We start from the raw sequence: 16980 nt of genomic DNA on the forward strand, positions 1-16980 counted from the left end.
ATGCACAGTAGGATATTCCCTAGGTACCTGCTGTGCTTTAGTATCTAATTTCTAAGTTAGGGATGACAGTATTGTGATTGTGTTTAACTTTTCTTTGACAAAAAAAACTCATATAAAGCATCACAATGGTGGGAAAAGCGACTTTTGTGCTTTTCTTTTGAAAGCTCTCCTTCTTGCATCGTCGCTGTCGCTTATTCTCTATTTCTTACACCTCCTCTTCTCTGTGAATTGTCCCCATGCCCTTGTACGCACTCTTTACATTCCTTCTCTGGTTATTTTTTTAACATTTTATCTCGCTCAAACACACACACCCTTTCTGCCTTGCATTTTATCTCACTCTTTTGCAATCCTTTTCACATTCTGTCTTTCCATTTAGCAGGCCTGCTTTCATCTTTATATCCCGCCTCTCACTGTCACTCTCTCCCCTTTGCTCTCTTGCCAGCAATTTTCTGTACTGTAGGGTCAGCTGAGAGTAAAGTGCTACTGTAGCCAGAACCCACCCACCGCCTGGCATTGTTGCACTGTCTGCATGTTGCATCTGTCATACTTGTTGCCTCTGTCATACATGTGGGTGCCTTGGTCAGTGCACTAAAATGAATGAAGTACTAATGCTTCATTTTTATGTTGTTGTACTACCTCTGGAGATAGCACTGTAATATAAATGAGGCAAGAGACAAGTCCAGAGGCAAGAAACACCACTGCAGGGAAAATTATGTTGATTTATTGTTTAGTCTGATTGCGCTCCTGTGAAGTGCCTTGGGACGTTTTCTGACGTAAAAATGCGATATAAAAACAAGTAGCTGTTGATCCATCTTTGGAGTCCAAAGACCGAGGGATGGAAAAAAGTTGTCGGATTGGCTGGATTTTTTTTCTCACGGCCGATGTTGTGCATTTTCTGTTGTGCGGATTACCTGCCAAAAGAACAGTGAAGCTGCAGATGTTAAGGTATTAGCTATACGTGTAGTTCCACTGTTCTCAAAGCTAAGTGGAAGTGCAAGTCCCATTTAAGGCGGTGCACATCACGCGTGTGCTGTTGTTTTGTGGCATAAATAGGGTTTCAATTCCAGCAAATGTGACTGCGTGTCAATCGTAAATTGTGAAATTCAGCTTCAGGTGATTGAGTGCGTTGTAAACACACTTGGAATCATTTTTGGCCTTTGGCTAAAATCAAGCGTCGGGCCAAGCCCAAGGTGCCTTTTCTTATCAGATTGGATCTTGTACGTCTCTTGTGGAGACCATGAATTGGCTTCAATTTGAATTTGAATTGTTTTTTGGAGCAAGCAATGCGATGGATTGTGGGTTTGCCCTGTTTACTTTGCTCATTGGCTTTGTACCTTTAAGAACGGGATTAAAAAATTATTTTAAAATGAACTCACTTGCATGGATCTTGACTGGTGGTGTGAATCGGCAGCCCGTTTTAAATCCCTCCTAAGTGAATAGCAGTAAGAATCAGGTGAGATGGGCTAAATCGCTGGCTTTGAAAGCAGACTAAGGCAGGCCAGCAGCACAGTTCAATTCCCGCACCAGCCTCCTCGCACAGGCGACTAGGGGCTTTTCACAGTAACTGCATTTGAAGCCTACTTGTGACAATAAGCGATTTTCATTTCATTTCATTTCAAGTAGGCCATGGACCCTCTGCCATCCCTTTACACTATCGCGCAAAAGGTCAAGTCTACCCTGTTGAAACCAAATTCTTATGGAAATCATGCTTTGAAACAATTGGTCTTGTGCGCGCAGTCTGTGTGTTTTTTATAGAATAACAATTACAACATCTCACTATTGTATCTCAAAAATGTCAGTAACAAAATAATTATGTGACCTTTAATTGGCTGGTACAATTATGTTTATTGTTTCAGCTGATATTTGACTAAATCGGCCTAACTTTGACCCTTTTTTTGGTGTAATGTGTTGACAGATTAATGAATAAAAAGCTATTTAGGAATTTGAGGCATGGTTTGTAAACCTGTTTACTTTGACTTTGTGTTGATTAAGCACGGGTCAACATTGAAATGTTTCATGTACATTTTGGACCTACTCCCAACTGCAATCTATATATCATGTATTTATAAATGGAAGGGCTAATTCTGAGCAAAGACACTAGCTGCTAGAATATCTTTAGAATGTTTCAACGTGTAAAAATGTTATTTTAGATTCAGCTTTTCTTTCCAATGGCAAGAAAATACTCTAAAACTGTCTGTGATTAGTAAGTACCATTTCTTTTGCTACCTGTTCAGTTGTTCTGTACAGTGCTTTGATGAGGCAATCGCATGGATTGCTCAAGGTGGAGCATTAAAATGTTTTTCGCTCAATTCCCCTGCGGTGGCCTGAGTGCATGTTTTCGCAAGGTGGGTCAGTTTTTTTTTTAAAGAAGTGTCTCTCTGGCGCAATAGAGGAGCAAAACAGTTAAGCACACTTCAGAACACAATTGAATCAGTAACAGTTCCATTTCTCCCGACTGTTCCTGATACGAAGTCGTTTTATGTTCAACATTCGGTTAAAGGGGCAAAGTATTTATTTGAACAGCACTAGATGCAAAAGTTGGAACAAAAATTGTCAAAGGAGTATGCGCACAACTAGGTGACTGAGAGCATGCTGTCCCCAGTCAGTAATTGCAACGTCATACCAGATTTGTTCTCTGATTCATTATCGGGTTGTTGGATGTGGATGCCAACAGGAAATAGGTATTTCAATCATCATTCCTGCATCTGTGGAGAACATCGCGGTTTTCATGTCTTTATATTTTAAAATTACATCCTACATGTTGGATGTTACTTCAATGCAAACTGGTGGCCATTTAAAAAAAAAAAATTTAGAGTACCCAATTCATTTTCTCCAATTAAGGGGCAATTTGGCGTGGCCAATCCACCTAGCCTGCACATCTTTGGGTTGTGGGGGTGAAACCCACGCAAACACGGGGAGAATGTGCATACTCCACACGGACAGTGACCCAGATCGAACCTGGGACCTCGGCGCCGTGAGGCAGCAGTGCTAACCACTGCGCCACCCTGCTGCCTTGGTGGCCATTTATTGACCGTTCAACAATTCATGAAATAGCGGGGAATATGCTCTGGTTCAGTCATTTGGAGTTAGAAATAAGCAAGGTAAATGAAGCCGTGGGTGTTGGGATTGGACCCTGAAACCTATTCCGGGTCTGTTTATGATCAGGGAGCGATTTCCTTTGCTGGCGGTCGGCCCAGCTGCTGTGAAAGCCACCCCACTGATATCGCCAGGCTCTTTCTCCAACAGTCCAATTAACTTTAAAACAACTGTACATGCATCGGCACATGTTTTAGTGTTTGCAGCCACAGTTGAACTCCTTGAGCAAATATTTGGGTGCAGCTTTAGTGAACAAACTATCACTGTGTAAATCCTCTTTTTGAATTGTCGGTCACTGAAAGAAATTGACTAGACTAGACCTGTGGTTTTCAAGCTTTGTGCTTACGCCCCCAACTACAAGTGCTCTGTAACATGTATTTTTAATATCAGAAATACTGCTAGTAGCAAAAATATACCCGACAAAATTCTCTGGACATTGCACATGTGGGAATGAGTGCAAGTATAGAAATACCATGATTTCACAGACCCCAGTTTGCAGCCCCAGCTATAAATATGGAATATTGTGGAATTGCGATTCCCAGTCACACGGTGATGTTTCTGTCCTTTCTCCCAATCTGCCACGGCAACCTTTGCTGCTGGAAAATTGACAGCTGAGGCATGTGCCGTTCTGGCTTAATTTCAGCAATTAAATTTTACTGGCCACTTGAGACAAGACTCCCACTTACTAAATCCTGACATTCGACAGACAGCAGAAGAGCTGGTTGAACATCACTGTGGTGCAGGTGATGCCGTGGTTGGTGAACATCGCTGTGATGCAGGTGATGCCGTGGTTGGTTCAGTCGAGAAAATTGGAGAAATCGCTTTGAAGAATGAGGGGAGGTGGCGGAGTACAGTAGCGCTATTGCTGCTTAGTCCAGAGGACCAGACTAATTTTTTGGGGACAAGACAGCTGTTGGTATTTAAATTCCATGAATAAATCTGGAATTGAAAGCCGGTCTCAGCAGTGGTCGCCATGAAATTATCATTGTCAGAAAAACCTATCCGATGTACTTTTAGGGAAGGAAATTTGCCATCCTTACCCACTCCGGCCTTCACGCAAATCCAAACCCCCAGCAATGTGGTTTACTCTTAAGTGCCCTCTGAAAGTCAGTTTGGGATTGGCAACATATTGTGGCCTTGCCACATCCGTGCATGAACACGTGGCTAGTTATTGATTTGAAGCATGCTCTGGTTACTTCCCAACTCTTGCCCATGAATCTGCTTCCTGATTGTCGGGAGTTGGATAGGATAACTTCACCTCGTTGTTTTTTATTTGCCCATTCCTGCCCCCAGGAGCAGCAAGCTAAATTAATTGCACGAGAGAGAAAGCAAAATGAAAATCTGTGTCGCTGAGAGAGTTTGCTTTTCATGTTTGTCATGTTTGACAAACCAGATTTACATTTAAAAACTTGCCCTCGGCCACTAACTTCTGATTGAAGCAGAGTGTAGGTAGCATTGTGGATTGCAGGATCACTGCTTCAATACTTACATGCTATTAATCGTAACATCCATTTCGGACTCTTTTATCTGCTGAAGTCTTACCGTGGATGTGTGCGGTTTTATTTACTTAAATTGTAATTATCATAGAATTTGCAGTGCAGGTGGAGGCCATTCAGCCCATTGAGTCTGCATCGGCTCTTGGAAAGCGCATCCTACTTAATCCAACGCGTCCACCCTATCCCAGGAACCCCATCTAACCTTTTTGTTTTGGACACTGGCAATTTATCATGGCCAATCCACCTAACCTGCACATCTTTGGGCTGTGGGAGGAAACCGGAGCACCCGGAGGAAACCCACGCAGACACTGGGAGGATGTGCAGACTCCGCACAGGCAGTGACCCAGCGGGGAATCGAACCTGGGACCCTGGAGCTGTGAAGCAATTGTGCTAACCACTATGCTACCGTGCTGCCCCTAATTGGAGGCTGAGTGTAGAAATTTGACGGAATAGAAGTTCTAAAGAGCCGGGGGATGAGTAGTTTGTTTCACCATAGTAGTGGCTACAAGGCTATCAAATGCATCTGCTGTTGAGTGGAGAAGTTGTAAAGATGATGGATAAAAGAATTGGGCACATTGATAAATAATTGGCATACTCAAGCGATTATTGCGCTGTTGGAAGTTGGAAATTTCACCTGTAAATCCATCCAATCGTATAATTTGTAACTTAGCTTGATAGTTCCTTGGTATATTTCATGGAAACTTGCCTGAACTTTGAGCTGGATGTTTTATCAGTGGTTTGAGATTTCTTTCAGCAGATCAGTTACTTTGTGATGGGACGAAGCTGCATGTGGACCAGAGCAAGAAGAAGCAGTGTGCGAGGAATTGCCATTTTCATTTTTTCCTTCCTTATTTCCTTATTGATACCTGGAACCTGAAGAGTGCTGCCTACTGTAGCACTGAGAAGTTTTCATCGAGCACACGGCACACATCCTTGTAATCGCGTGAGGCAGACTGCCATTTTGGCAATTAGTGCCAAGTATTCTAGTAAGTATCTTGCGAGCATGGTTGAGACTATCCCTAACATGGAGTTTGTGTTTGTGTTTCAGCTTTATGTTGACTCAAGTCCCACCACAGTGTAATTTTGGATTTAAGTTGGCTGGGTGGAACACTACTGTAGAAAGCGTCTGATACTTGCTGTTTAATTATGGTCATGTTTCAGTCAGTGAAAAGCTTTCTATAACTTATTGATTGGACCGCCTAGAGATTTAAAAAAAAAATAAAAATCTTAAAAGTGAAGGCTTGTGTTGGAAAGGTGAGGTTGGAGTTGGGTAGCTGATAATTTAATAATCTTTATTGTCACAAGTAGGCTTACATTAACACTGCAATGAAGTTACTGTGAAAATCCCCTAGTCGCCACACTCCGGCGCCTGTTCGGGTACACAGAGGGAGAATTCAGAATGCCCAATTCACCGAACAAGCACGTCTTTTGGGACTTGTGGGAGGAAACCGGAGCACCCGGAGGAAACCCACGCAGACACGGGGAGAACGTGCAGACTCCACACAGACAGTCACCCAGAGGGGAATCGAACCTGGGACCCTGCTGCAGTGAAGCAACAATACTACCGTCCTGCCCTTTTTATAGTTGGATACCAACTTGTACAGTTGTTTATAATGGGAGCTGCGCAATTGAGGTCCATCATCAATGCTGCCGTCTGTCGATGGAATGTAGGTATCTGTTGCCTTGGAAATCTGACTTTTATTCAAAGTCCACCATGAATTTGTGCATAAAAACAAAATATTGCAGGTGCTGGAAATCTGAAATAAAAATGGGCAATGTTGCAAAGCAGTGGGGGAGAGGAACAGATAGCACTTTGGGTCGATTACCTTCCTTCAATCGGAATACATCTATTTTGCCTGTATTATGAATTAACTGTGTTATTCAGAGGAAATGAAGTCCTGTCTCTTTCAACTGATTGAGTAAAGTTTGTCTAGTGGTGTGAATCTGTGGCTTAATGAGTTCCAACATGTGCCAGGAAGTCGAGTGACTGGTTTCCAACTATTCTCTTGGATATTGAATTAAGTCTGCTATCAGGAGCCAGTACCATGCTAATGCAGCATCAGACGATCACTTTGGCCTATTGACAGGGAGGTACCGTCTTTTTTATGAGTGGGATGACCATTTTAGTGTTGTGGTGTTTAATTATCAATTTCAGCATTGAATTGACAAAATGGCAGCATGCCAGTAGCGTTGAGCATTTCTCTCATGCCAGTCCCAAAAAGACCAGTCTTCTGCCTGTCCGCCTTTGCCTAGTGGCAGCGCGCGCGCGCGCCCCCCCCTCCCCCCCTCCCCCAGCCATGGGAAGCACGTGTCGAGGAGTGAGCCTGCCTTACAGCACGAGGCAAGCATTCATTAAACCTGTGCATGTGACTTTGAATTCATTGCCATCTGTTACTTGGCTTTAGAGAAGAATTTCTTTCTTGTATATGTATTGCCATAGCAATGCAGTTCAGTTGAGCCAGAAAAGCAAGTGGTTGCCATAGTGATTAACTAATGATCTGACAGTCTATCTCTTCTTCATAAAAGGAGATGGCCATCGGAGCTAGTTCATTCACATTCTGCATTTCCAATTGGTGGTACTTGGCGTGTTTTTATATCCAGTATTTATGATGTAGGTGACCATGCCCTCATGTATTTGAGGTAACGCACTTAAAAAAAAAAGGGACAGTGACCTTTTAGGTTTTTGGGGGCTTTTTTTTTGTGTTTATTTCCCCCATTGTTTCCAAGGTAGATACTGCTGCCACAGCCTTCTTCCAGCTGGGCGAGTATCATTGGCCTGCAGATTGTTGCAGGACACTTGTTGGGAGAGCAGAATAGATGCTGTGGCCTGCCGACTGACTTGTAGCAAGGTGCTGCATTTGGTGAACTGGTCAAAAACTGTCTCCGCTCGCCTGCAAGCAGCAATGCTTGGAGACAAATTCACCTGAACATACTGTCCATTGTCCTCCCTGGCCGTTATCCTCCCTAATAGCCAGTGGTCACCCGTTGAGCCATTATCCCCTACTTAATGGCAATTTCAGTTGTCCACTGTCTATTTTTGAAGGCTACCTTAAAACTACCGAGTATAAAAACTGGCAAGTCATGCGACAGTTGTATAGAACCTTGGTACGGCCGCACTTGGAATATTGAGCACAATTCTGACCGACACACTACCAGAAGGATGTGGTGGCTTTGGAGAGGGTGCAGAGGAGGTTTATCAGGATGTTGCTTGGTCTGGAGGGTGTTAGCTATGTGGAAAGGCTGAATAGACTCGGACTGTTTTCATTCGAAAAATAGAAGTTGAGGGGTGACCTGATAGAGGTCTACAAGATTATGAGGGGCATAGATAGAATGGATGGGCAGGCACTCTTTCCCAAGGTGGAGGGGTCAGTCACCCGGGGCATAGGTTTAAGGTCCGTGGGTCAAAGTTTAGAGGAGATGTGCGAGGTAGGTTTTTTACGCAGAGGGTGGTGAGTGCCTGGAACGCGTTGCCAGGGGAGGTTGTGGAAGCAGATACATTAACAACGTTCAAAAGGCATCTTGACAAACACATGGATAGGATGGGTATAGAGGGATACGGCACAAGGAAGGGCTGAGGGTTTTGGCAAAGGTTGGTATCATGATCAGTACAGGGTTGGAAGGCCGAAGAGCCTGTTCCTGTGGTGCATTCTTCTTTGTTCTTTTTTTAAATGAATTTAGAGTACCCAATTCATTTTTTCCAATTAAGGGGCAATTTTGCGTGGCCAATCCACCTACCCTGCACATCTCTGGGTTGTGGGGACGAAACCCACACAAACACGGGGTGTTCTTTGTTCTTTGACTGAATGTTCACTCTCTCCCCATCCTTCAGTCTTGGGAGAGTCAGTGCAGACCCGATGGGCCGAACGGCATCCTGCACTTCGGGATTCTCCGATTCTTTGCTTTCTATCCCACTCAGCACCCACTGTTCCCCATTGCTGTGCTCTTTAAAAGTTTGCTCTTTATGTGGGCTATACAAATGAAATTTCTCTGTGTTCTGTTCAATGACTACGTTCTGACTTTCTACAGTGTGTGTGAATTGTGTATAAAGCACTCAAGTTTTTGCTCTTTTTCCTCCTCCCGTCTTGTCGCTGAATTACTCCACACAAATCAAGTCGTAACACTGTTAGCAAAACGGGAAGGGAACCTATTTGCTAACAAACTGTAGGCATGGTTGAAACTATGTACTGCAGAAAAATATATTTGTTGTGTAAACGTCATTTCTATTGCTGAGGTTTCAATGTAAATAGTGGGATATCTCCGTGAAGTCATTAGATCCCATCGATTTGGCCGAACTAGGGAGGACTGTAATTCTAGCACGACTTCTCCAGCTACTGTCTAATCGCAACAGGCCACTGAACACACTCAGAATCTGGCAATGCAAATTGCAAGATTGAAAAAAGATTTTACTTAAAAAAAAAAGCATTGTGCTATATTACTGAATTGTGGCACTTGGGAGTAGGAAACAGATGTGTGGCCATGATTTCCCAACATTGGTCACGTTGTCTGGAGAGTGGTGGAAGAAGCACAAAGCGTACCTACTTCCTGAAGAGTGGTCAGAGGTTGGGAAGTGACCTTGTCCATTGGTTAGAGCTGTTGTCTACTCTGAAGGGGGAAGAGAAGGCAACAAAGATGATAAAATAGCATTTTAGGAGGGGGGAAGGGATCTAAGATCTTTATTTGATCTTTGGAATTCAACCATGCTGTAACTTCTGGCAACTCTCTTCTGTGTTGGACTTGGATTTTCCAACTTGGCTTCCAGTGTGCTCGGGAATGCAGCTTTATCCAAAGTCTTATCGTTGTGTCCAAATTATCTCAATTTTAAGATTGGCATTGAAAAATACTCGCTTTGCAATCTCTTTTGAACTGAGACACTGGTTTTAACAGCAGTCTTGCTCTCTGGAGAACAGCATTTCCCTCTCTATTCTCTCCAACCTTGAGAAAGGAAAAGCATCTCAGCAGTTGCGACTTTAAATAAAGCTCCCGTCCCATTGCCGCATTGAACAGTCTTGACTTGACCATCCTTTCCTGATTGCCTGGCTACTGGGGAATGAATGCGATGAGTCAAAGAAACAGTTTAATAAAGAAACAATGCAATGAAGCATAATTAGAACTACTGCCGGATTCTCTGTATGAGGTGCACATTAAGATGTGTGATTACAATGCTATTATGTAATGTGAATGGACGAAAAGATAAATTAGGTTTATCCTGAAACACATCTATTCAGATTTGCTGTAAAGCATATCTTGATTGTAGGTAAGTGTTTACTCACTAAATCAGATACAGCTGTATGAGCTGGTTTACAGAAGTATATTTGTATTGTACCGTGGAACCACTTAAATAATGAGCATTGGTATCTCTCATGGAAAAATCCAGCATACCAATTCATTTACCGAGTGGACTAATGCTGTAATGAAAAATCCTGCCCCCTCACAAAATTTAAACCACTACTTCTTAATCTGGAATTTGCCTCCAGTCATCAAGCACTTAATGTCTGCTCACAGTCTGGGTTACCTAATTGCTCTTTTTAAAAGCATTAACTCCTGTTCAGCTGCAGTAAGTGGTTAATCTTGCGATCACAGTCTTTTTGATAAAGTATCCAGCCAGTTTTTGCATCCCAATCTTGACTTGAACTTGGCATGTGCTTCATCATCCAGTTCACTGAATCTAACTGAAGCTATAACTTGCTCTATTTCTGTTCCATCGGGCTCTGTAAGATGCGGCCAAACATAATGGTCGAAAACCCAACTTCCCTGTTTAAGAGTCTTATTTTTGATGCTCCAGCGGATTGACTTGGTTAGAGCAACATGAGCTAATAGACATTCATTTAAAGGTGGACGTACATCTTTACGGTCACTTTTCTGGGCAGTAAGAGCAAGTTCAGATGAACAAAAATTTTAAAAACAGTTACATTGGTGGGTCAGCCATGTACCCAAATTTTTGAATGTTTTAAATCCCCGAGTTGCCTTTTGAACATGTATAGCCTTGCAAAATCTCTGTCAGCTCTCTGTCCCCCTTTTCCCACTAAAGATCAGCCTGACCCATCACCGTGTCACTGACGTGCATGCTGATTTCAGCAAAGATGTCAACAAAGACTTGGGTCATGTCTAAATCTGTGTTCTCCTGTTGGTAACTAGTGAAGTTGCTGTGTGTAGGGAATTAGGTTGTGCTGGCAGTATCAGTAGTCACTGGTCGGTTGAGCTCTCAGATGAGGTTTCCTCTTTCTTTTCCTGCCATGCAGTTCCCGGCTGCTGGCTTTTGAAATGTACCAGTCTCAGTGAATAGCATTCCTCCAGTACAACTAGATCAGTAGCAAAGCCATCCCTTTCATCCTTATGGTTGGTTACACTTAGTTGTACAGGAGTTGGCTTAACCTCCTGACAGATCGATGTTCGTTTTTTCAGGATAGAAGCATTAGTTAACATTTCGTAGAACCATTGAAGGATACTGTGTGTAAGGAGGCCATTCAACACATTGTGCCTGTGCTAACCCTTTGAGAAAGCGATCCAATGTGACCCATCCCCTGCTTTTTTTTAAATCCGTTCATGGGACATGGGAGATGCAGGCTGTGCCAGCATTTATTGCCCTTGAGGGAGCAGTTAAGAGTCAACCACATTGCTGTGGGTCTGGAGTCACATGTAGGCCAGACCAGGTCAGTACGGCAGATTTCCTTCCCTGAAGGACATTAGTGACAATGGTTTCATGGTCATCATTAGACGTTTAATTCCAGATTTTTATTGAATTCAAATTTCACCATCTGCAGTAGCGGGATTTGAACCCGGGTCCCCCGAGCATTAACTTTACCAAAACCTGTGGACGGCACGGTGGCGCAGTGGTTAGCACATCCCAGCGCCTGTTTGTCTACACTGAGGAAGAATTCAGAATGTCCAATTCACCTAACAAGCACATCTTTCGGGACTTGCGTCCGGAGGAAACCCACGCAGAGACGGGGAGATCGTGCCGACTCCGCACATTCAGTGACCCAAGCCGGGAATCGAACCTGGGACCCTGCTGCTGTGAGGCAGCAGTGCTAACCACTGTGCTACCGTACCAAAATCTGACATGGTTTTCAACATTTCTGTCAGATTTTCTTAGTCTCCTCTACTCCTGAGGACACTCCTAGCTTCTCTAGTCAAATAGAACTGAAATCTTCACTCTTGGTATCATTCTAGTCAATCTCTCGCTTCCCTAATCCCATGACATACCTCCTAAAGTGTATGGCCCAGGTTGTTCAACCGTACTCTAGGTTAGACCGCACCTGTAGTACTGTGTGACGTTTTGGTCCCCGTACCTCGGGTGCACCAGACCTGTTCCGGTGATTGGGGGGAGGAGGGGTGCTAACCCTTTGAGAAAGTGATCCAATGTGTCCCATTCCCTGCTTTTGAAGAGAGATTGGGCCAATTGGGCCTGTATTTTTAGAGTTTTGAAGAATGAGGGATGATCTCATTGAAACCTGCAAAATACTTTGAAGGAATAGTTAGGTAAGGTGCTTCCCTTGGCTGAGGAGTCTAGAACCAGGGGGCACAACTCCAAAATAAGGTGGGAAGCCACTTAGTTCCAGATGAGGAGACATTTCTTTACACAGAGGGCTGTGAATCTTTGGAATGATCTACCGGGGGCGGCGGCGGGGGGGGCTGTGGAAGATCTGTCATTGAGTACCTTTAAGGTAGAGATTGAGTAACAATAACATAAAGGGGCAGCGCGTTGGCACAGTGGTTAGCACTGCTACCTCACAGCGCCGAGGTCCCAGGTTCGACCCCGGCCCTGGGTCACTGTCCGTATGGAATTTACGCGTTCTCCCCGTGCCCCGTGTTTGCGCGGTTTTCAGCCCCACCACAGGCTAGGTGGATTGGCCACGCTAAATTGCCCCTTCATTGGAAAAAATTGTGTACTCTTAAATTTATATTTAAAAAAACAATAACATAAGGGGTATAACATAGAACATAGACAATACAGTGCAGAAGGAGGCCATTCAGCCCATCGAGTCTGCACCGACCCCTTAAGCCCTCACTTCCACCCTATCCCTGTAACCCAATAACCCCTCCTAACCTTTTTGTACACTTTAGGGCAAATTATCATGGCCAGTCCACCTAACCTGCACGTCTTTGGACTGTGGGAGGAAACCGGAGCACCCGGAGGAAACCCACGCACACACGAGGAGAACGTGCAGACTCCGCACAGACAGTGAGCCAGCGGGGAATCGAACCTGGGACCCTGGCGCTGTGAAGCCACACTGCTACCCACTTGTGCTGCCGTGTGCCCATGTGCTACCGTGCTGCCCAATGCCACTATAGGGATAGTGTGGGTAAAAGACAGAGGTGTCTGATCAGCTGTGATATTGAATAGCGGAGCAGGCTCGAAGGGCTGAATGAATGGGCCACTCATGTACCCATGAAAATGGATAATTTGATGTTCCTGGTGCTGAAATGTAATCCATCATGAGTCTACCCATTTTACCAGCCTATCTAGTCTTCCTGGAATAAATCTTACTGTTGCTGACCACAGTTCCAAGTTTCACGTCATCTCGGGCAGCACGGTGGCGCAGTGGGTTAGCCCTGCTGCCTCACGGCGCCGAGGTGTCAGGTTCGATCCCGGCTCTGGGTCACTGTCCGTGTGGAGTTTGCATATTCTCCCCGTGTCTGCGTGGGTTTCGCCCCCACAACCCAAAGATGTGCAGGCTAGCTGGATTGGCCACGTAAAATTGCCCTTCAATTGGGGAAAAAAAAAAGAATTGGTTGGAAGGCACTCATGAGAATTTCTTTCGATCAAGTCTTGATGTTTTGGACCTATCATTGTTCTCTACACTGACACAGGAAAGGAGGTGGGCTGTCAGCGAGATAAATTCGCTCAGCATAGTTGGTGCTTACTTGAAGTAATTTTTTTTAATAAATGTTTTTTATTGAGTTTTCATGTTTTATATATGACAAGTTACAAATTGTTAGAGAGAGAAAAAAAAAGACACAAAAATTTAACATGTATGTTTACAGGTAAGCATCTTTATAACAACAATTGTGGCCGCCCTCTTTAGCCAGCATACATATTCTACATTCCCCAATATGGCCGAGGCACATGTTTATAGGCATTTATTTATAGTTTGGTTTTGGGCCTTAGCTTGCCATCAAACCCCCATAACGAACCCGTAACAACCCCCCCCCCCCCCCCCCCCCCCCCCCCCCCCCCCCCCCGGCTACCTTCCCCGGATTCCCGTCCATTTTCCCCCGATTCTTGGCCACCCAGCTATTCTTTTGTACGTTGGCCACAAACAGGTCCCGGAACAGTTGCATGAATGGCTCCCACGTTCTATGGAAGCCGTCGTCTGACCCTCGGATGGCGAATTTGATTTTCTCCATTTGGAGAGATTCCGAGAGGTCTGACAGCCAGTCTGCAGCTCTGGGCGGTGCTGCTGACCGCCAGCCAAACAGGATTCTACGGCGGGCGATCAGGGAGGCAAAGGCAAGGGCGTCCGCCCTCCTCCCCAGGAATAGATCTGGCTGGTCTGAAACCCCGAAGACCGCCACTATCGGGCATGGCTCCACCCTCACTCCCACCACTTTGGACATAACCTCGAAGAAGGCTGTCCAGTAATCCACAAGTCTGGGGCAAGACCAGAACATGTGGGCGTGGTTGGCCGGGCCTCTTTGGCACCGTTCACATCTGTCCTCCACCTCCGGGAAGAACCTGCTCATACGGTTTCTCGTTAAGTGGGCTCTATGTACCACTTTTAGTTGCGTCAGGCTGAGCCTTGCGCACGTGGAGGTGGAGTTGACCCTATGCAGTGCTTCGCTCCAGAGTCCCCACCCTATCTCCATCCCCAGGTCGTCCTCCTATTTCCTTCTTGTTGCGTCCAGTACGGTGTCGTCCCTTTCTACCAGTCGGTCATACATGTCGCTACAGTTCCCTTTCTCTAGGATACTTGCGTCCAGTAGGTCTTCCAGTAGAGTCTGTCGTGGCAGTTGTGGGTACGTCCTTGTCTCCTTTCTTAGGAAGTTTTTGAGCTGCAGGTACCGTAGCTCGTTCCCCCAGCTAGCTGAAATTTCTCTGTCAGTTCGTCCAGTGTTGCGATCCTGTCGTCCGTGTATAGGTCCCTGACTGTCAGTGTCCCCCCGTCCCGTCTCCACCTTTTGAAGGTGGCGTCAGTCAGTGCTGGTGTGAACCTATGGTTGTTGCAGATGGGAGCCTTGTCCGACATTTTGGTCAGGCCAAATTGCTGCCGCAGTTGGTTCCAGGATTGGAGGGTGGCTGTCACCACTGGGCTGCTGGAGTGTTTTTTGGGTGGGGATGGGAGTGCTGCCGTGGCGAGGGCCCGGAGGGAGGTCCCCATGCAGGAGGCCTCCTCCGCACGCACCCACTCAGCTTCTGGCTCCTGGATCCATCCCCTTACTCGCTCGGCTGTTGCCGCCCAGTGGTAGAATTGTAGATTCGGGAGGGCTAGCCCCCCCCTGGATTTTGTTTTCTGTAGGACCTTCTTTGGGATCCTAGCATTTTTACCCCCCCATACGAACGCCATGATAAGTTTGTCCAGCGCTTTGAAAAAGGCCTTGGGGATGTAGATCGGAATGGATCTAAACAGGAAGAGGAACCTGGGCAGTACGTTCATTTTGATCGTCTGGACTCTCCCCGCGAGGGAGAGCGGGAGTGTGTTCCATCTTTGCAGGTCATTTTTAACTTCCTCCGTCAGGCTGGTGAGGTTCCATTTGTGGATCCCTTTCCAGTCATGGGCTATTTGGATCCCCAGGTAGCGGAATTTGTGTCGGGCTTGTTTGAACGGCAGCCCCTTTAGTGCTGCCCCCCCCCCCCCTCCCCCCCCCCTTTGCGGGTGTACTGGGAAGATCTCACTTTTGCTCATGTTGAGTTTGTAGCCCGAGAAGGCTCCAAACTCTTTCAGGAGCGCAATGATTCCGTCCATGCTGCTTTGTGGGTCCGAGATATAGAGGAGCAGATCGTCCGCATAGAGTGAGACTCTGTGCTCTCTACCTCCCCTTCGGATCCCCCTCCAATTTTTTGCTGCCCTGAGCGCGATTGCTAGCGGTTCGATTGCTAGTGCGAACAGCAGCGGGGACAGTGAGCATCCTTGTCTGGTGCCCCTGTGCAGCTGGAAGTTGGTATTGTTGGTCCGTACACTCGCCATGGGAGCATTGGCCAGTATTTTGGCGTCTGCGTTCAGCAGAGATATGGGTCTGTATGACCCACATTCCATTGGGTCTTTGTCCTTCTTAGGTATCAGCGAGATTGAGGCCTGTGCTAACGTGGGTGGCAGTGTGCCCCTAGCTAGCGAGTCTGTGAACATCTCCCGCAGGTGCGGGGCCAGCGCTGTCGCGAATGTTTTGTAGAAGTCCGCCAGGAATCCATCCGGTCCCGGCGCCTTCCCCGTCTGCATGGAGCTAATGCTGTCCATGATCTCTCCCAGTGCTAGTGGTGCTTCCAGATCCCGCTTTCTGCCCTCTCCCACGACTGGTATGTCCAGTCCATCAAGAAACCTGTTCATCCCAGCTGAGGTGTACAGCTCTTGGTAGAAGGCCTTGAAGGTTTCGTTGATCCTCTCTGGTTCTGTTTCCCACGTGCCTCCGGTACCCCTGATTTGCGCAATTTCTCTGCTGGCTGCCTGCTTTCTCAGCTGGTGTGCCAACAGGCGGCTGGCTTTGTCTCCGTGTTTGTACAGGGCCCCGCGTGCCTGGCGGAGTTGGTGTACTGCTTTCCTGGTGGAGAGCAGGTCAAAGTTCCTTTGTAGTTCTTTTCTCTCCGCCAGGAGCTCTACGGTCGGGGCCTCGGAGTATTTACGGTCTACCTCCAGTATGGAGTCGACCAGCTTCTGCCTAGCCACCCTTTCCTCCCTATCTCTTTGCGCTTTGAAGGCAATGATTTCCCCTCTTAGTACGGCCTTTAGCGCTTCCCAGAACGTGGAGGGTGAGACTTCCCCGTTCTGGTTGTTCTCCGTGTACTCCGCTATGGCCCGCGCTATCCTTTCGCTGAAGGCCTTGTCAGCTAGTAAGGCACCGTCCAACCTCCATGTGGGGCGCTGGGCCCTTCCCGTCTCCAGCCGCACGTCCATGTAGTGTGGGGCGTGATCTGATATCACAATTGCGGCGTATTCCACCTTGTCTATCCCTGGAAGCACCATTTTCCCCACCACAAAGAAGTCAATTCTGGTGTACACGTTGTGTACTGGGGAGAAGAAGGAGAATTCTTTCTCCCCCGGGTGGGCGAATCTCCAGGGGTCCACTGCTCCCATCTGCTCCATATAGTGACTGAGTTCCCTTGCCATGTTTGAGGTTTTCCCCGTTTTGGGGTTTGATCTGTCCGTCTTTGGATCCTGTACACAGTTGAAGTTCCCCCCATGATTAGTCGGTGCGTCGCTATGTCCGGGATTTCTGCCATGGTCTTTTGGATGAA

The 16980-nt window shown here is 46.3% G+C and overlaps 1 protein-coding gene across 6 annotated transcripts in view; it reads left to right on the plus strand.

Annotated features, from left to right (window-relative positions):
* The window catches only part of foxn3 (forkhead box N3), a 368703-nt gene that overhangs the window by 138113 nt on the left and 213610 nt on the right, over positions 1-16980 (plus strand). The window lies entirely within an intron of this gene.

Source organism: Scyliorhinus canicula, chromosome 2 (assembly GCF_902713615.1).
Source record: "Scyliorhinus canicula chromosome 2, sScyCan1.1, whole genome shotgun sequence".
In the NCBI taxonomy this organism is placed as follows: Eukaryota; Metazoa; Chordata; class Chondrichthyes; order Carcharhiniformes; family Scyliorhinidae; genus Scyliorhinus; species Scyliorhinus canicula.